The sequence below is a fragment of the Salmo salar genome, chromosome ssa12, assembly GCF_905237065.1.
Source record: "Salmo salar chromosome ssa12, Ssal_v3.1, whole genome shotgun sequence".
Lineage (NCBI taxonomy): Eukaryota > Metazoa > Chordata > Actinopteri > Salmoniformes > Salmonidae > Salmo > Salmo salar.
In genome coordinates, this window is record NC_059453.1 from 39,726,526 (window position 1) to 39,748,059 (window position 21,534).

Sequence of the window (21,534 nt, forward strand, 5' to 3'; positions counted from 1 at the left end):
CAACTGGCAAGTGTCTTCTCTGACATTTTCAACCTCTCCCTGTCCAAGTCTGTGATACCAACATGTTTTAAGCAGACCACCATAGTACCTATGTCCATAAACACTAAGGTAACCTGCCTAAATGACTACTGACCCGTAGCACTCACGTCTGTAGCCATGAAGTGCTTTGAAAGGCTGGTCATGGCGCACAGCAACACCATCATCCCAGAAAGCCTAGACCCACTCCAATTTCCATACCTCCCCAACAGATCCACAGATGACGCAGTCTCTATTGCACTCCACACTGCCCTTTCCCACCTGGAAAAAAAGGAACACCTATGTGAGAAAGCTATTCATTGACTACAGCTCAGCGTTAAACACCATAGTGCCCTCAAAGCTCATCAATAAGCTAAGGACCCTGGGACTAAACACCTCCCTCTGCAACTGGATCCTGGACTTCCTGACGGGCCGCCCCCAGGTGCTAAGGGTAGGTAACAACACATCTGCCACGCTGATCCTCAACACAGGGGCTCCTTAGGGGTGTGTGCTCACCCCCCTCCTGTACTCCCTGTTCACTCATGACTGCATGGCCAGGCACGACTCCAACACATCGTTACATTTGCCGATGACACAACAGTGGTAGGCCTGATCACCAACAACAACGAGACAGCCTATAGGGAGGAGGTCAGAGACCTAGCCGAGTGGTGCCAGGACAACAACCTCTCCCTCAACGTGATCAAGACAAATGAGATGATTGTGGACTACAGGAATGAGAGGACCGAGCACGCCTCCATTCTCATCAATGGGGCAGCAGTGGAACAGGTTGAGAGCTTCAAGTTCCTTGGTGTCCACATCACCAGCAAACGATCATGGTCCAAGCACACCAAGACAGTTGTGAAGAGGGCACAACAATGCCTATTCCCCCTCGGGAGACTGAAAAAGATTTGGCATGGGTCCTCAGATCCTCAAAAGGTTCTACAGCTGCACCATCGAGAGCATCCTGACTCATTGCATCACTGCCTGGTATGGCAACTGCTCTGACCGCAAGGCACTACAGAGGGTAGTGCGAATGGCCCAGTACATCACTGGGGCCAAGCTTCCTGCCATGCAGGACCTCTATACCAGGCGGTGTCAGAGGAAGGGCCTAAAAATTGTTAAGACTCCAGCCACCCTAGTCATAGACTGTTCTCTCTGCTACCGCATGGCAAGCGGTACCGGAGCGCCAAGTCTAGGTCCAAGAGGCTTCTAAACAGCTTCTACCCCCAAGCCATAAGACTCCTGAACATCTAGTCAAATGGCTACCCAGACTATTTGCGTTGCCCCCCCACCCACAACTGCCACTCTCTGTTGTCATCTATGCATAGGCACTTTAATAACTCTGCCTACATGTACATACTACCTCAACTAACCGGTGCCCCGCACATGACTCTGTACCGGCACCCCCCTGTATAAATTATTTTTTACTGCTGCTCTTTAATTACTTGTTACTTTTCTCTTGTTCAGGAAAATAAACAAAATTGAGCACTTTCGATGTTTCTAATTGTTTTTATATTAGGTTTCAAATCTTAAAACTGAGCACATATGACATTGCTTTGTGAGAAAAAAAAAAATAGCGCAAAATGTATTGCAGATTTTCAGAAAAGCTACCACAAGCAAGCATTTTTGGCCGCAGAAATCACACAAAAAAACAAACAAAAAATTCTGGAGGGACTGTAATACCACCATACAACAATATTACAATGTACGTGTGTGTAGAGTTTGTGTGCTACGCTTGTGTGCGTGTGTCTGTACGTGTGTGTGTGTGTGTGTGTGTGTGTGTGTGTGTGTTGTGTCTCTTCACACAGTCCCCGCTGTTCCAGGTATATTTTTACCAAATCTGATTCTACTGCTTGCATCAGTTACTTGATGTGGAATACAGTTCCATGTAGTCATGGCTCTATGTAGTACTGTGCGCCTCCCATAGTCAGTTCTGGACTTGGGGACTGTGAAGAGACCTCTGGTGACATGTCTTGTGGGGTATGCATGGGTGTCCGAGCTGTGTGCTAGTAGTTTAAAACAGACCTCTTGGTACATTCGGATTGTCAACACCTCTTACAAAAACAAGTAGTGATGAAGTCAATCTCTTCCACTTTGAGCCAGGAGAGATTGACATGCATATCATTTATGTACTTTAAAAAGGTCCAGCTGTGCTGCCCTGTTCTGAGCCAATTGTAATTTTCCTAAGTCCCTCTTTGTGGCACCTGACCACACAGTAGTAATTAACTGAGCAGCTTATTTTGAACAATATCTTTTTTTTTAACAGGAAGATGTACACTTAATACACTTCTACGAGCATTTAAAAATGTGTACTTTGGGGGACCAATAACAAGTGTTTTTGTTTTACCAATCACAAGTGGGGCGCTAACCCTAATGCCATAACAGGTGGGCCGCCGCTGGCCTAAGTGTCATTTTTATTTATACAGTGCATTCATTGCATTTTGTACACACATACAGATACTCAGCTCTTTTTTTGAAGGATGGAAAAGATTCTTTGAATATTTATTTGTATGGCTGTGGACAAGTCAAGGTTATCGGGAAAGTAGCATATTACGCCCAGTCTTAAAAAGGTAGATTCAACTAAATTACATTTCCACGTGCAGCACCGAAGATATTGAGATGAGTGAGATTAGACTTTGCGCTCACACAGTCATCTGCGAAGTTCGCATCACGCTGTTCACAAGATGTAACCAGTGCAATTTTAAAATGTCATTTAACTAGGCAAGTCAGTTAAGAACAAATTCTTATTTACAATGACGGCCTACCCCGGATGACGCAGGGCCAATTGCGCGCGCCCTATGGGACTCTCAATCACAGCCGGTTGTGATATAGCCCGGGTTCGAACCCGGGTCTGTAGTGACGCCTCTAGCACTGCCTTAGACCTCTGCGCCACTCTCCTATTGATGCCATATGTCGCTTAAAGTAAGAAAATAAATATATATTTTAAAGAATCTCATAATTTGCATACAGTGAGGTACCAGGAAAACTGGTCACAATCCAGACACAGTAGACGAATAAGAGACATATTTTATGTGTAGATGCATGTCTGAAAATGTGGGCACAATCAGAATGTGGACAAGATCAGGACAACGGAAACATGTGAAAACCAGGTTTAAATTGAGCTTAAGACATTAGGAACCATGCTTTGATAATGAGTAACCTTGCCTGAGACCTGAAGACTTGTGTTAGCTCTTCGAGTGAATGCCTAAGCTTTACCTCTGCGAGCTAACAGTCTTGAGGCACACAGGAGATTCAAACTCAGTCAGTCACGTCAGAGTTTGTGAATGGACGTAAAAAAATGTAGGGTGTAGTACATGTAAGACGGCCTTGTGACTGTCGGTCCAACCCAAAGGGATCCAACCTTTTGATAAAGTCAGGTGTTACTACGACACATCATCATTTATACCTATACCCTCTTGCGTCGGGATATGAAATCCCTAAAGATTGGAGTGGCAACATACTGATGGCACTATCCCACTGACAGACAACAATTCGACTACAGATCTGACTGCAGTCCAGGTGGGACTTGACCCCGTGTAACCGATGTGAAATGGCTAGTTAGTGGTGGTGCGAGCTAATAGCGTTTCAATCAGTGACGTCACTCGCTCTCAGACTTGAAGTAGGGTTTCCCCTTGCGTTGCAAGGGCCGCGGCTTTTGTGGCGCGATGGGAAATGATGCTTTGTGGGTGTTAGTTGTTGATGTCTGCAAGGGTCCCTGGTTCGAGCCCGGTTTGGGGAAAAGAGAGGGACGGAACCTACACTAACATTAAATCTGTCAGTCTAGGTAGGTCCTATGCTAAGAGTTCTAAACCTCTTTCGAGAACACTTAGGATATTTTATCCGAATTATTTGCTGTAGACCTAACAAAGTCATGCAGCATGCAGTTTCAGAATAAGTCATATAGAATGCAATCTGTGGCTTTTGACAACCCCTGCTGCTCTCTATGCTGCCCTCTTGTGAAAGAATTGGTGGAGAAAATTTCTCCTCAAAGCAACTCACCCTCACAACTAATCAAAACATAAGGCTAAAGAAGACCTTTCCCTAGACTGTATATTATGCTCATTATAAGGAAGCTGGTGAAATCAATGTGTTTATAGTTGAACATTTGTGGCTGCACTATAGCCAACTTGAAAGCCATTTGCGAGAAATATCCTAGCTAACCTTACAGCACAGTGGCAAATAATCTTTAAGGTTGAAAGTGAGCAGATCTATGCATTCAGGAGTTTGAGTATGCTTCATGAACACTATGCTACATGATAAAAGGTGTACACTAGATGCCTATAAAAACGTTTTACCCCATGCAAGCGACCCCCACGTGATACGTATGTGTCTATGTTCCGTTAGTTGTGTGTTTCTAGGCAGAAAAAGCTGGTTGACAGTCCACCGAGTGATGTTCCCCTGCTGCAATGACGTTTCACAGGTGGCTAGCTAATACACGTGTCAACAAACAAGACGTCACACGGAGCCCCAAAGTGATTGGCTCTGAAATCGCAGTTGCTATGCGGGTTATTGAATGGAAATGGGCACGTTCGAGGTGATACATTTTGTCTGCCTTTCCAAGTATGTTGCATTATAGGGATAAAACTGTCTGACTTGCGCCTGCATATCGCATGCATGAACTTCACAAAAACCATGTGATCAAAGGTGATGCAGTTTTTGATGAAGCCCACTCACCACGTGACGTCCATGAACGTTGAATTTTGGGCGATATCAGGTCTGTCTTTGCCACTAACGATTCGCCGTTTACCTATGCTATGACGCTGGTAAAGTTGTCTCACGCACCTGCCGCACGAGCGCAGACACTTCCCCAAGCTCTGGACAGTGCTGGTCATAAAAAAGCTAGCGAGCTGATGGGTGCAGACAATGTCGTTTTTGGGGAAGAACAATCTGTTTCAGTAGCTATAATTAGCTAGCTAGGTGCCATCTAAAATACCCCTAATTTATAAGACAGTTCTTATTTGATTAATGGTGGTCGGACCCACCCATGTGAAGCTAGCCACAATAAAGGCTTAGACAAGTGGAATTTGCTGTTCACCTTCAAAGTAAATGTCTCTCAATGAAAGTGATGCAAATTAATACAAATAGTTGAATCATGACAGAATGGAATAGATCATGCTAAACGAGGATGGAATGTTCTTATATAAATGCAACAAAATACAATAATTTATTCATTTGAAAAAAAAATCTGAAATCACACTGGATTTATTAGACTTTAGAATTACATTGTGGGCATGCTTATTTCACTGTACAGCCTTACCTATGGATTGTGGATCAATGACACGGGGTATCAGTCTACTCAGTGACACCCAGAGAATAGTAGTGTCGTAGCTCTTATTACGGGACTCTGAAAACACTGAATTGAGTCACATTTATTGTACCAGTCAACCTATTATATATGTATTGAACACTATTCCAGAGGGAAAACAATACAACATGGATGTTTGAGCCTGATAACTCCAAGGAGGACTTTGGGGAAAAAAGCACTTGGGTACTGAGTAGACTGATAACCCATTTTAATTTGATCCCCAAGCCTTAGGTAAAGCTGTACAGTGGAATGTGAATGTCAATACGCACAATAGGCTGACTTTAGGGAAGGGATTTCCCACAGTCAAAGTCCCACAATAATCAAATTGTAATGGTCACACACACATATTTAGCAGATGTTATTGCGGGTGTAGCAAAATGCTTATATTGCGGGTGTAGCAAAATGCTTATATTGCGGGTGTAGCAAAATGCTTATATTGCGGGTGTAGCAAAATGCTTGTAAATAAGAGCTAATATTTGCGTAAACTCTACACAGTTGTGTTCTGTGGGTGTTACTGAGTAGACTGATACCCCATTTCAATGCTCCACATTCCAACACTAACCTTGTTTAACATTATCTAGTCTAAATATGGCATGAGTCCACCAATTGTAACCTTCTGTATCAATTTCAAAGAGTGACTTATTTTGAAGGCAACACGCAAATTCCGCTATTGTGGCTAGTTTCACAGCACATAACCTGTTCCGGTCAAGCCATACTAGCCAGATGAAGCTAGCGGGCTGCTTATAAGGTTAGTTTTGGATAACAGGGTTAAGTAGCTGGTTATTTAAACAGGAGAACAGTCAAGTGGCTATCTAGCTAATACTTACTCACACTGATTCCTCAATCATTGCTAAGAATATTGAAAATGACTGCCATTTACATTTTAGTCATTTAGCAGACGCTCTTATCCAGAGCGACTTACAGTAGTGAATGCATACATTTCAAACATTTCATTTCATGCATTCCCCGTGGGAATCGAACCCACAACCCTGGCGTTGCACACACCATGCTGGCGTAGCAAACACCATCTTCTACCAACTGAGCCACAGGGAAGGGTAATAGAGAGAGATAGTAATAGAGAAAGAGAGGGATAGTAATAGAGAGAGAGGTGGGATAGTAATAAAGAGATAGGGATAGTAATAGAGAGAGAGGGATAGTAATAGAGAGAGGGATAGTAATAGAGAGAGGGATAGTAATAGAGAGAGAGGTGGGATAGTAATAGAGAGAGAGAGGGATAGTTATAAAGAGAGAGTGATAGTAATAGAGAGAGAGTGATAGTAATAGAGAGAGGGGGATAGTAATAGGGAGAGAGGGATAGTAATGTTGAGAGGGGATATTCATTTCTACTGGTCATTGTTTTCAGGCTGGTTGCATTGGTGCTAGCAATGTACCAAGCTAAAGCTAGCTAGATACATATGTTATTAGCAACTTCTGGGGTATCAACGATATTTGCAAACATTTTTGATCCTGATCTAATTGCAAATGCTGACAAACATTTTTCCCATTCGGTCAGACAAATAATGCCTTTTTACCAATTTACCAATGCAGTATTGTACAGCTTTGACAGTGATCGTAATGGTGGCGCTTGGCTTGCACGTGCAAATGTAATACACACAACATTCTATAATATAATTGTGTTATTTGACGCATCAAATAGTGTTATTTGACACGTAACGACCAATCGGCGTTCCATACTATTTCGCCCAAAAAAATAGACATGTGTTTAGTCCATCACTTTTATTCCAAATTTAGCCAAAGATCAGCCTGACCGCTAGCTTGCTGTATTGAAAACATGAGATACACGAAAATAACCATATATTGCATAGCCTATATTGATTAAATTAAGGGGACTTCATGGAAATATCTATATATTTTTTGTTGACATTTAACTTGTCAAGTTGTCAGATGTTCTGATATAGGCAGAATATTACTGAAAACGGCCTGTAATCATATGGGTGCATAACTGAATTTATAACAATTTCAATTCGATATTTTTTTTTGTTTGGATTGCACTGACCTGCTTGGGGTGTCAGCTTCTTATATCAGGTAAATATGGCCCCATCCACTGCACCATGAAAATGTGTCTACTGCAGCATGAATGACATTTAAAAATAAAATCAAAAATAAAAAAAAGAGGGAATAAAAACATTGAAATAATTTGTAATGCATTTCATTACTATTGTTTTAATGTGTTAGTGTGTTTAATGTGAATCCATTTATTGATCTTGAATCGCATCGCCTGCATATATTCCAAATCCGCCAGCTGAGAAACACATTCTCATTCCGCTAAGGAGCTCTTGTCTACCAGCAGGAAAACTACTTTCTTCATTTGATCCTCTTTGGGTTTCGTAGGTATGGATGTCATGGCAACAAAATCAATAAAAGTTATCGTCCATAACCTAAAGGGTGAGCGATGAGGTAACTGGAGTGAGGAGCTGGTCGTCGTGAGTTAATAATTTAACAGTATAAACTGTAACGTTACATTTTGGTCACATGTAGGAGTGAGGGCGTCTTTTTGATCAATTAACATGCACTTAGAGTCGTGATATTTTGTATTTGTACTCTTGAATGTTACGCTGTATGATACCTACTTTTTTTGCCTGGGGGGTTAAATCGCCGTGGGAAAGGAGGGGGGATTTGTCCGAGCATACGCTAAGCGCTAAGAAGCTAGCTCGACATAAGAAAAATGCCTTAAAAATAAGGCATGTTTTTTTTTTTCGTGATTATTTCAAAACTGCGTGAAGCAGCTGGGACATGTGGTAATATTATGAAACTGGGCCACACAGCGGATGCAATGAACTAGTTATCAGAAGAAAAAAAAAATTGCATGTGTCCAGCCAAATAAGAAGGGCTTAATACGGCGCTGAGGGGGAATGAGGTTGGCTAGCTAAATGTACCTACTGTTGTCACGCACTTTTCTGAAATAATACATTTGATTACTGCACCATTTGTATTAGGTAGTCAGTCAAACATGTTTTAAGCAAGCAAAATAGTTGATCGGGTCCACATTGTTGAATCTTTCACCCCCTCTCTGTGTGCATGTTTCTGAGCACCCTCAGTGACAAAGTTAATGTAGAGCTGTGCGTTCTTCTTACCGGAGTTTGTTATTGCTGAGTGATAGCCATAATAACTAGCTAGTGATATTGTCATACCAGTGGCATAACTTAACTGTCATGGTAGGATAATGTCAACAGAACAGTTTTTATATATATTGCCATGCTTATTTTTCCCCTCCACAGATCAGCATGGTGTTGGTGAACTGTTAAACAAGGTATGTGATGTAACAATTGGGTTTTTGCATAGCTTTTTCTGGAATTCCAAAAAGCTATTTTTTTTAGGGGGGGGGGGGTCTTTCCCTTTCAGGATGATCCGATATTTACAGTGCCTTGCGAAAGTATTCGGCCCCCTTTGACCTTTTGCCACATTTCAGGCTTCAAACATAAAGATATAAAACTGTATTTTTTTGTGAAGAATCAACAACAAGTGGGACACAATCATTGAAGTGGAACAAAATTTATTGGATATTTCAAACTTTTTTAACAAATAAAAAACAGAAAAATTGAGCGTGCAAAATTATTCAGCCCCCTTAAGTTAATACTTTGTAGCGCCACCTTTTGCTGCAATTACAGCTGTAAGTCGCTTGGGGTATGTCTATCAGTTTTGCACATCGAGAGACTGAAATTTTTGCCCATTCCTCCTTGCAAAACAGCTCGAGCTCAGTGAGGTTGGATGGAGAGCATTTGTGAACAGCAGTTTTCAGTTCTTTCCACAGATTCTCGATTGGATTCAGGTCTGGACTTTGACTTGGCCATTCTAACACCTGGATATGTCTATTTGTGAACCATTCCATTGTAGATTTTGCTTTATGTTTTGGATCATTGTCTTGTTGGAAGACAAATCTCCGTCCCAGTCTCAGGTCTTTTGCAGACTCCATCAGGTTTTCTTCCAGAATGGTCCTGTATTTTGCTCCATCCATCTTTCCATCAATTTTAACCATCTTCCCTGCCCCTGCTGAAGAAAAGCAGGCCCAAACCATGATGCTGCCACCACCATGTTTGACATTGGGGATGGTGTGTTCAGGGTGATGAGCTGTGTTGCTTTTACGCCAAACATAACATTTGCATTGTTGCCAAAAAGTTCGATTTTGGTTTCATCTGACCAGAGCACCTTCTTCCACATGTTTGGTGTGTCTCCCAGGTGGCTAGTGGCAAACTTTAAACGACACTTTTTATGGCTATCTTTAAGAAATGGCTTTCTTCTTGCCACTCTTCCATAAAGGCCAGATTTGTGCAGTATACGACTGATTGTTGTCCTATGGACAGAGTCTCCCACCTCAGCTGTAGATCTCTGCAGTTCATCCAGAGTGATCATGGGCCTCTTGGCTGCATCTCTGATCAGTCTTCTCCTTGTATGAGCTGAAAGTTTACAGGGACGGCCGGGTCTTCGTAGATTTGCAGTGGTCTGATACTCCTTCCATTTCAATATTATCGCTTGCACAGTGCTCCTTGGGATGTTTAAAGCTTGGGAAATCTTTTTGCATCCAAATCCGGCTTTAAACTTCTCCACAACAGTATCTCGGACCTGCCTGGTGTGTTTCTTGTTCTTCATGATGCTCTCTGCACTTTAAACGGACCTCTGAGACTATCACAGAGCAGGTGCATTTATACAGAGACTTGATTACACACAGGTGGATTCTATTTATCATCATTAGTCATTTAGGTCAACATTGGATCATTCAGAGATCCTCACTGAACTTCTGGAGAGAGTTTGCTGCACTGAAAGTAAAAGGGGCTGAATAATTTTGCACGGCCAATTTCAGTTTTTTATTTGTTAAAAAAGTTTAAAATAACCAATAAATTTCGTTCCACTTCATAATTGTGTCCCACTTGTTGTTGATTCTTCACAAAAAAATACAGTTTTATATCTTTATGTTTGAAGCCTGAAATGTGGCAAAAGGTCAAAGTTCAAGGGGGGCGAATACTTTCGCAAGGCACTGTATGTATATAAGATACAAGAACGATAAGTGTTCACACGGGGGGAATTATTCAATTTGGTTACAGTGCCTTCAGAAAGTAGTCAGACCTTTTTCCACTTTGTTACATTACAGCCTTATTCTAAAATGCATTAAATAAAACATTTTCTCAGCAATCTACATACAATACCCCATAATGACAGTGAAAAACAGGTTTTTATAAATGTTTAAAATGTATTAAAAATAAAACATACCTTACTTGCATAAGTATTCAGACCCTTTGCTATGAGACTCGAAATTGAGCTCAGGTGCATCCTGTTTCCATTGATCATCCTTAACGTTTCTACAACTTGATTGGAGGTCACCTGTGGTAAATTCAATTGATTGGACATGATTTGGAAAGGCACACACCTGTCTATATAAAAAGGTCCCACAGTTGACAGTGCATGTCAGAGCAAAAACCAAGCCATGAGGTTGAAGAAATTGTCTGTAGAGCGCCAAGACAGGATTGTGTTGAGGCACTGATCTAGGGAAGGGCACCAAAAAAAAATGATGCAGCATTGAAGGGTCCAAAGAACAGTGGCCTCCATCATTCTTAAATGGAATAAGTTTGGAACCATCAAGACTGTTCCTAGAGCTAGCTGCCCAGCCAAACTGAGCAATCGGGAAGAAGGGTCTTGGTCAGGGAGGTGACCAAGAACCCATAAAGGGTCTGAATACTTATGTAAGTGTGATATTTCAGTTTATTTGTAATGAATTAGCAAACATTTATAAAAACCTGTTTTTGCTCTGTCAATATAGGGTTGATTGGGGGGGGGGGGGGGGGGAGAAATTACTCAATTTTAGAATAAGGCCTAAACTTAACAAATTTGGAAAAAGTCGAGGGGGTCTGAATACTTTCCGAAGGCACTGTATATTTCACTGACAAGCTCTAAATGTTGCCATTATACTTGTTTGATTGTTGGGGAGTAAGTACATCTTTTATAAACATTCTTGACAGCGCTGGAGAGAACCTGTCAGGCTGAGGTTTACATCAATGCAGAATATATAAATTATTGAATGCAGTATAGTACATTTTGATTACAGGTCTAGTTATGGTTGTTAACTTTAACTCGTCTTCAAACATGTATTGTGTGTAAATACACTGTTACCTGATGGAAAAGACTGTTCCCTGACATTTGTGGCCCATGCCCTGGGGAAGGCTTGTTCAGGGACAGTGGTAAGCAAGGCTGCGTTCAACATGTGTTGTCCTGCATTGATTGTCAACTGCAACACTTTTCCATTCAGATGAGTTACATAATTGTCTCTTTTTGCAGGGTTAGTGTTTGAAGTCTTCAACTTCATTCCCAGACTCATGTTTTGAGGATTCTTCTGGGCTACCTGGCTCAGACAGGGAGAGTCCACTACTTATACAGGTGAGCGTACAACAATGTTTTATGTTGTATTCATAAACATTTTAAAAAAGCCTATGAAAACTGAGCATTTTGTTATAGGAAGTGTCCATCTAGTCCCGCCTTGTTGAAGTCAGTTCTGTTTGGTGCTTAACGGTAACAACCCTCGTGTCCTTTCCCCTGTCAGAGCTGCTGCAGTTCATGCTGGGAGGGATGCAGAGCCACGTGGACAGCAGCATAGTGTGTGAGGCATGGTGGTGGGGGAGTGTCTCCGCTCCTGCATGGACATCAACAGAGTCAAATTCAAGGTACAGTATGGCACCATACCCAATGTTTTGGGTGCATCAATAGTCTGAAGTGGCTCACTGTCACTATTCTGTTTTCTGCTCATACTGATCTGAATGAACTGGACAGGTGAAAACAAATAACATAATGCTTTCACCTATCTGCTGTTCAGATCAGTGCAAATGAAAGAAAGGAGAAGATGGAGGAAGCCACTGTAGACTGAGGTGCACCCCTACAGTAGGCTATAACTGCCTTGTTATGAGTCCTCTGTAGGACACAGGGAAGGATGTGTTCAGTGTTTCTTTTCCTCAGGATGAGGAGACCAAGGAGCTGCTCTCACTGATGAATCCACTGTCTAATGAAGAAACAGATTTGACCTTGAGGAAGATCCAAGGGCAGACTGTACCCTCTAAGGCAATACCAACCCAGGTTGCTTCTGTGGCCCAGAAATCAGGAGCGGACCCAGACTCAAGCGTAGGGCATTATCATAATCAAACCTATAACACAATACCGCTTCTTATACACTACATTTATTAACAATGTTGCCTGTGAATCTGAAGTTCTTTTTCATTGAAATCATTACAGCTTAATGAATCTTCCCACGGGAACTTAAGCATGGTGTAGGACTCGCCAGCTTGTAGTCCTAAAAAACAGAAATGAGTTACCTCTGGTTTGTTCAGCCATTCCTGTGGGGAAAGAATAGGGTTTTGGGTTAAATGCCAAAAATAAGGTCTGAGGTCAACACAGGTGGAGGTCTTATACGTTTTGTTCTATGAGATAATCAGTCAGTTAACATCACCTTTATAAATTGAAGCCTTTGTGTCTATAATGATTACATAAATGCTTCAATATTCACAGTGACGTTGGCTGAAAGATTCTCATAACAAAACATAAGATCTCCTAAGCCTGTGTTTACCACCAACCTTCTGCTCTGCATTTATACAAAAATGCCATTAATTTCCCCATAGAGTGGAGATAGAAATTGTCTCTTTGTAGGCTCTATCTCTATAGTAGTGTTGTATTAATTAGGCTCTCTGTCTCTGTCCTGTGTGTATGAACCAGTGATGATTCGATCACTCCCTATGATATATCCCTACGGGCAGGGCCGTTATTGGCAGGCCTTAGGGGGCGTGGCCCGCCCTACTGTACCTCCTTGCCCATCCAAATAAAATACTGATCATTTACAGTGCCTTCGGAAAGTATTCAGACCCCTTGAATTTTCCCACGTTTTGTTATAGCCTTATTAAAAAAAAATTATTAAATTGTTAATCCCTCCCACCCCCCTCAATCTAAACACAATACCCCATAATGGCAAAGAGAAGAAAAAAACAGGGTTCGAATTTTTTGCTAATTTATTAAAAAGAAACTGATATCACATTTACATGATCATCCAAGATGGCATAGTCAGACGTCCTTGTCTTGCCGTGTCTCGTGTGTGTATATATAAATAAGATATGCGAAGAAAAATATTGACATTTTTCTTCGCATATCTTTTTATTTTTCTAAACACTCGACTTAAAAACACTCTCCTGCAACCTGCCTCACCAATTGTTTAACTTTTATGGGCTAGGTGGGACGTTTGCGTCCCACCTAGTCAACAGCCAGTGGAATTGCGTGGCGCGAAATACATGCCTCAATGCTATAACTTAAATTTTTCAAACATATGACTATTTTACACCATTTTAAAGACAAGACTCTTGTTAATCTAACCACATTGTCCGATTTCAAAAAGGCTTTACAGCGAAAGCAAAACATTAGATTGTCAGGAGAGTACCCTGCCAAAAAATAATCACACAGCCATTTTCAAAGCAAGCATATATGTCACCAAAACCACAGCTAAATGCAGCACTAACCTTTGATCTTCATCAGATGACACTCCTAGGACATTATGTTATACAATACATGCATGTTTTGTTTAATCAAGTACATATTTATATCAAAAAACAGCTTTTTACATTAGTATGTGATGTTCAGAACTAGCATACCCATCGCAAACTTCCGGTGAATTTACTAAATTACTCATGATAAACGTTGAAAAAAATACATAACAATTATTTTAAGAATTATAGATACAGAACTCCTTTATGCAAACGCTATGTCAGATTTTAAAATAGCTTTTCGGCGAAAGCACATTTTGCAATATTCTGAGTACATAGCTCAGCCATCACAGGCTAGCTAATTTGACACCCACCAAGTTTGGGGCTCACTAAACTCAGAATTACTATTAGAAAAATTGGATTACCTTTGCTGTTCTTCGTCAGAATGCACTCCCAGGACTTCTACTTCAACAACAAATAACAACAAATAATCCATAGTTATATCCAAATACCTCCGTTTTGTTCGTTCAGGTCACTATCCGAAGGGTAACGCGCGAGCGGATTTCATGACAATTTCAAAATATTCCATTACCGTACTTAGAAGCATGTCAAACGCTGCTTAAAATCTATTTTTATGCTATTTTTCTCATAAAATAGCGATAATATTCCAACCGGGCAACGTTGTATTCATTCAAAGGCTGAAAGAAAAAAAGAGAAGTCTCGTGAACGCTCATCTCAGTCTCACTGTCCCCAGGCTGACCACACAAACAGAGCTGCTGTACTTTGCCCAGAGACAGCAGACACCCCATTCTACTTTCTGGCGGCTTTAGAGAGCCAATGGAAGCCTTAGAAAGTGTCACGTTACAGCACAGATGCTGTATTTTCGATAGATGCAACAGAAGGACAACAAATTGTCAGACAGGGCACTTCCTGTATGGAATCTTCTCAGGTTTTGGCCTGCCATATGAGTTCTGTTATACTCAGACGCCATTCAAACAGTTTTAGAAACTTTAGGGTGTTTTCTATCCAAATCTACTAATTATATGCATATTTTCGTTTCTGGGCAAGAGTAGTAACCAGATTAAATTGGGTATGTTTTTTATCCGGCCGTGAAAATACTGCCCCCTAGTCCCAACAGGTAAAAAAAAAAGTATTATTCACCTCAAATCTGAAATCCACAACAGAAGCTAGCCAGAAGTTAGCCAGGTGTCTGGTTAGACTAAACTCTCCTTCCAGACTCACAGCAACCATCTCCAATCCAAAGTTAAATCGGCTTCCTATTTCGCAACAAAGCATCCTTCACTCATGCTGCCAAACATACCCTCGTAAAACTGACCATCCTACCGAACTTTGGCAATGTCATTTACAAAATAGCCTCCAATACCCTACTTATTAAATTGGATGCAGTCTATCACAGTGCCATCCGTTTTGTCACCAAAGCCCCATATACTACCCACCACTGCGACCTGTACACTCTTGTTAGGTGGCCCTTGCTTCATACTCATTGCCAAACCCACTGGCTCCAGGTCATCTACAAGACCCTGCTAGGTAAAGTCCCCCCTTATCTCAGCTCGCTGGTCACCATAGCAGCACCCACTCGTAGCACGCGCTCCAGCAGGTATATCTCACTGGTCACCCCCAATGCCAATTCCTCCTTCGGCCGCCTCTCCTTCCAGTTCTCTGCTGCCAATGACTGGAACAAACTACAAAACCTCTGAAACTGGAAACACTCATCTCCCTCACTAGCTTTAAGCACTAGCTGTCAGAGCAGCTCACAGATTACTGCACATAGCCCATCTATAATTTAGCCCAAACAACTACCTCTTCCCCTACTGTATTTATTTATTTTGCTCCTTTGCACCCCATTATTTCTACTTTCTTCCACTACAAATCTACCATTCCAGTGTTTTAATTGCTATATTGTATGTACTTTGCCACCATGGCCTTTTTTTGCCTTTACCTCCCTTATCTCACCTCATATGCTCACATTGTATATAGACTTATTTTTCTACTGTATTATTGACTGTTTGTTTTACTCCATGTGTTACTCTGTTGTATGTGTCAAACTGCTTTGCCCTATCTTGGCCAGGTCGCAGTTGTAAATGAGAACTTGTTCTCAACTTGCCTACCTGGTTAAATAAAGGTGAAATAAAAAAAACAATTATTCCGACCTTTTACTCAGTACTTTGTTTGAAGCGCTTTTGGCAGAGACTATAGCATTGAGTCTTCTTGGGAATGCTTTGTCAGGTTGGATGGGGAGCATTGCTGCACATCTATTTACAGTTCTCTCCAGAGATGGGTTCCATTCTGGGCTCTGGCTGGGCCACTCAAGGACATTGAGACTTGTCTCGAAGCCACTCCTGCGTTGTCTTGGCTGTGCGCTTAGTGTCATTGTTCTGTTTGAAGGTGAACCTTCGCCCCAGTCTGAGGTCCTGAGCAGGCTCTGTACTTCGCTCAGTTCATCTTTGCCTCCATCCACACTAGTCTCCCAGTCCTTGCCACTGAAAAACATCCCCACAGCATGATGCTGCCACCACGCTTCACCGTAGGGATGGTGCCAGGTTTCCTCCAGACGTGATGCTTGACATTCAGGCCAAAAAGTTTGGTTTCAGACTAGAGAATCTTGTTTCTCATGGTCAGAGTCTTTAGGTGCCTTTCTGCAAACTCCAAGCGGGCTGTCATTTGCCTTTTACTGAGTGGGTGCCGTCTGGCCACTCTACCATAAAGGCCTGATTGGTGGAGTGCTGCAGAGATGGTTGTCCTTCTGGAAGGTTCTCCCATCTCCACAGAGGAACTCTAGAGCTCTGTCAGTGACCATCCGGGTCTTGGTGGTTCCAGCTGTGTACCTTTCCAAATCATGTCCAATTAATTGAATTTAACACAGGTGGACTCCAATCAAGTTGTAGAAACATCTCAAGGAGGATCATTGGAAACAGGATGCACCGGAGCTCAATTGAGTCTCATAGCAAAGGGTCTGAATACTTATGTAAATAAAGTATATATATTTTTTTATATAGAATTTGCAAAAATGTCTAAACCTGTTTTCGCTTTGTCATTATATGGTATTGTGTGTAGCTTGAAGACTTATTTAATACATTTTAGAAGAATAAGGCTAACGTGGAAAAAGTCAAGGGGACTGAATCATTTCTGAATGCACTGTATGTACCCAGGAAACAGCCACCTTACCTTATGTCCAGGGCCAGCTCCTTGTTGACCTCTTGGTAAGCCAGTCCAAGCGGATTATTATTTGTTCAGATGGTGACGAAACATAAATATGTAGAAAAGGAAAAATACAAAAGGGCATGCCCAAACTAAAGACTCAACCAAAAAAAAAAAAAGGCCCAAACAAAACCAACAGCTATTCCAGCTGGGACACTGACTGATGATCACCCTAATTGGCTACAGCTGATGCGCTTATAAAGGCTCAACTCAGCACCTAAATCCGGTTGCTGCCATCTGGGGATAGAGTGTGGCTGTGTATCCTGGATAGTGTCTTAACACAAACATCAAAAACTCATATTCACCACTATCTATTTTCTTGAATTTTCATAGTTTTTATATTTTTTCCCCCCTTATTTCTTTTCCATAAAACATCCTTAACTGAAGAGACAAAATATGGACACTATAAGCACCAGTGATGTTACTTTTGATACTGGAGCTCCAAGGCATGCATCAAAACATTGATGTAGTGTGGCGATGCGTGTATCACTTTATCAGAAGTATGTCTTTATTTTATATATTTTTTAAATGTAACCTTTAACTAGGCAAGTCAATTAAGAACATATTCTTATTTACAATGACAGCCTACACCGGCCGACGCTGGGCCAATTGCGAGCCGCCCTATGGGACTCCCAATCACGGCCAGGTGTGATACAGCCTGGATTCGAACCAGGGTGTCTGTAGTGACGCCTCTAGCACTGCGATACAGTGCCTAAGACCACTGCGCCACTCGGGAGCCCCCAATGACGTCTGAAGCTTTGTTTGATCACATGCTTTTTCAAACCGTGCGAGATCCCACTGGTTCTGGTGCTTTCTTCAATTCCAAGCTGCTTTCAAACACCGACCTCTACTGGACACCGTACTTACAAATATGTGACTCACCACCTGGATTCGGTCTTACGTAGCGAAATTAGAATTTCTGTTTTTTACATTGGACAAAAGTAGAGACTCAGAGCTACAAAAGGGTATATCATACACTGCATTTAAGGAACAATGGGAAAGTTATTAAACTTGTAAAATCACTTTTGGGAAAATGGCAATTTAGTGTTTCGGTGAGAGAGCACTTCTTTGTCCTACACCCGTTCAACATCGTTCACACCCTCTTAAGCTTTAGCCCCACCCATCTCATTGCATTCAGAGCACACACCTCTGGATAACATGAAAACAGCTCTGCTGGCAATAATTTCATTATGCTTTTTTGCAGACTTTTACTGACACCGGCCATATTCAACGGGTGTTGTACACTTTAGCTTTAGACATGTTGCTAGCTACCTAGATAAACAATTAACCTAGCTAGGTAAACAACATGTAAGATCACACACATCACGTCACGCCACCTAACGTTAGCTAGGGAGCCAGCCAGCTAACGCTAGCTAACAGTACACTTTAGCTTGAAATGAAACCACTTTCCACTTTCTAAATAATGCCATATATTCCGGGTTTTTTTAAACAGTCAACTTCAAGGCAAAAAAGGGAACAATGATGTAAGATGCAAACCTGGTATTCCAACTGATCATAGGCTACTAAAGCCAACGACTGACCGCTGCACCATGGAGTTTTGCTGAAAAAGTGGAGAAAAAAACTTCTATCTGATCAATTATTGCTTACCAGCAGATAATGACGCTCTGAGTAATGAACCGTTTTTTGGCAGAATTTGGTGACAGCACTAAAGCCCTCAAAGCCTCAGTTTCCAATCACTAATAAACACTAGAGCTGCAGTTACACAACCTGACTACAGAAACCCTCAACTCTGAGATAAAGCCATTCTGAAAAACCAAAACCATCAAATTCTGCACTCAGGTAATTTCTTCCTGCCAAAAGTCTCTGACTTGAACAAACCAAGGGACAACTTGTAACCCCTCTGATTCTAAACAAAGAGACTTGACTTCCTTCACTAGGCCCATGGTCACTAGCAACAAGCTCCATCTGATATGTAAGCAACGATGTGAGACTTGGAGCAACCACCACCAGGGACAAGTGAATGTCAACCACAACTTCAGCACACTCACTTGGAACACAATCCATGTTCCACTAACACTTCTTTGTTCCAGCCCTAAGCACTCACTGGAGGGGCACAGTTAGCCATAGCTGCTTCACTTTAACTTTCAGAGAACCTAATGAGACCCATCTCACTTCCCCTGAGTCTCAGTGTTAATCACACCAGCATTTCCTATCAGGGAAAACACTAACCATGCTCTCCTTAACTCTTAACAGGAGTCACTTCCTCACATGTCAAACAAATTCCATGGAGGGCCGAGTGTCTGCTGGTTTTCGCTCCTCCCTTGTACTTGATTGATTAATTAGTAACAAACTCCCCTCTGGTTGTCTAGGTCTTAATTGAAAGGAAAAAATTAAATACAGCAGAAACTAGGCCCTCCATGGAATGAGTTTGACACCCCTGCACTCCATACTGTAGGAACTGTCGACCACCTCACAACAACCAGAAGTGAAAACACACATCGATCTGGCTTCTCCACCAAACTCACTTCTTCAAGCTCCTTATTCTCATCAAAAGACACCGCAGTGTCACCCCGCAAACCCAGACCGGGTCTTCCAGAGGATCCTTACTAACGTCACAACATGACAACATCATTTCACAATTTCACAATTTGATTTGATTTGACAGGGAAGTGTTTCCAGTTTACACAAAGTCCAGTGTAGTTCCTTGAGGACCGTCATGGTATCGGCTTGAGGGGGAATATAAACGGCTGTTACTATAACCGAAGAGAATTCTCTTGGGAGGTAATACGGTCAACATTTGATTGTGATATTCTAGGTTGGATGAACAAAAGTACTTGAGTTCCTGTATGTTATCACAATCACACCATGAGAAGTTAATCATGAAACATAGACCACAGCCTTTCTTCTTACCGGAGAGTTCTTTATTCCTGTCTGCGCAATGTACTGAGAACCCAGCTGGCTGTATGGACGGGGACAGTATATCCGGAGAGAGCCATGATTCCGTGATACAGAGTATGTTACAGTCCCTAATGTCTCTCTGGAAGGAGATCCTCATCTACTTTATTTTCCAAGGACTGAACATAAGCGAGTAAAATACTCGGAAGCGGTGGATGGTATGCATGCCTCCTGAGTCGGACTAGAAGTCCACTCCGAATACCTCTTCTCCGCCGGCGGCATCTTGGAGTAGCCTCTGGGATAAGTTCAATTGCCCTGGGGGGTACGAACAAAGGATCCAATTCGGGAAAGTCGTATTTCTGGTCATAATGCTGGTGAGTTACCGCCGCTCTAATATCCAAAAGTTATTTCCAGCTGTATGTAATAAAACAAAAAATTTTCTCGGCAAATAATGTAAGAAATAACACACAAAAAAATGAAATACTGCAAAGTTGCTTAGGAGCTAGAAGCAGAGCTGTCGGTGCCAACTTAAGTGTGTGATTACTTTTAGTAGTTGATAATCAGTTGGAATACCAGGTTCGCATCTTACATCATGCTTCCCTTTTTTTGATAAAGGTTTAAAAGGTGAAATATGAAGATCTCGTACAATGCTGTGTACTACTCCCTTCACAGAACAGTGCAAACTGGATCTAACCAGAATAGAAAGAAGAGTGGGAGGCCCCGGTGCACAACTGAGCAAGAGGACAAGCACATTAGACAAGTACATTAGAGTGTCTAGTTTGAGAAACAGACGCCTCACAAGTCCTCAACTGGCAGCTTCATTAAATAGTAGCCGCAAAACAACAGTCTCAACGTCAACAGAGTTCCTCTATCCAGTGTCTTTTTCCCATCTTAATCTTTTATTTTTATAGGCCAGTCTGAGATATGTCTTTTTCTTTGCAACTCTGCCAATTTCTCAATAGTAGTACACGGTGCTGTACGAGATCTTCAGTTTCTTGGCAATTTCTCGCATGGAATAGCCTTCATTTCTCAGAACAGGAATAGACTGATGAGTTTCAGAAGTCTTTGTTTCTGGCCATTTTGAGCCTGTAATCGAACCCGCAAATGCTGATGCTCAGATACTCAACTAGTCTAAAGAAGGCCTGTTTTATTGCTTCTTTAACCTCTCTGGCGCAGACGTTCCGCTAGCAACCCACCTCGACAACATCCGGTGAAATTGCAGAGCGTCAAATTCAAAATACAGAAATACTCATAATAAACATTCATAAAAGATACAAGTGTTATACATCGGCTTAAAGATTAACTTCTCGTTAATCCAGCCGCTGCGTCAGATTTCAAAAAGGCTTTACGGCGAAAGCATACCATGCGATTATCTGAGGACAGCGCCCTGCTTACAAGTAGAGGAGTCACGAAAGTCAGAAATAGCAATAAAATTAATAATTTACCTTTGATGATCTTCATATGGTTGCAGTCACAAGAGTCCCTGTTACACAATAAATGTTTGTTTTGTTTGATAAAGTCCCTCTTTATTTCCCAATAACTCAGTTTTGTTGGTGCGTTATGTTTAGTAATCCACTGGCTCAATGGCGGTCACAACATGCAGACGAATACATCCTAACAGTACCGGTTTGTCGAAACATGTCAAACGATGTTTATAATTAATCCCAAGGTTGT

General features: G+C 41.7%; 1 long non-coding RNA gene across 2 annotated transcripts; it reads left to right on the forward strand.

Annotated features, from left to right (window-relative positions):
- The first annotated feature begins 7,704 nt into the window (after positions 1-7,704).
- Positions 7,705-13,256, forward strand: LOC106565023 (uncharacterized). Of its 2 annotated transcripts, none has more exons than XR_001319584.2 (5): positions 7,705-7,764; positions 8,560-8,591; positions 11,609-11,707; positions 11,871-11,991; positions 12,141-13,256. It is a non-coding gene; the product is annotated as an uncharacterized lncRNA (long non-coding RNA). The 2 variants fall into 2 exon arrangements; XR_001319583.2 differs by having other exon boundaries at positions 12,281-13,256.
- Positions 13,257-21,534: the final 8,278 nt, after the last annotated feature.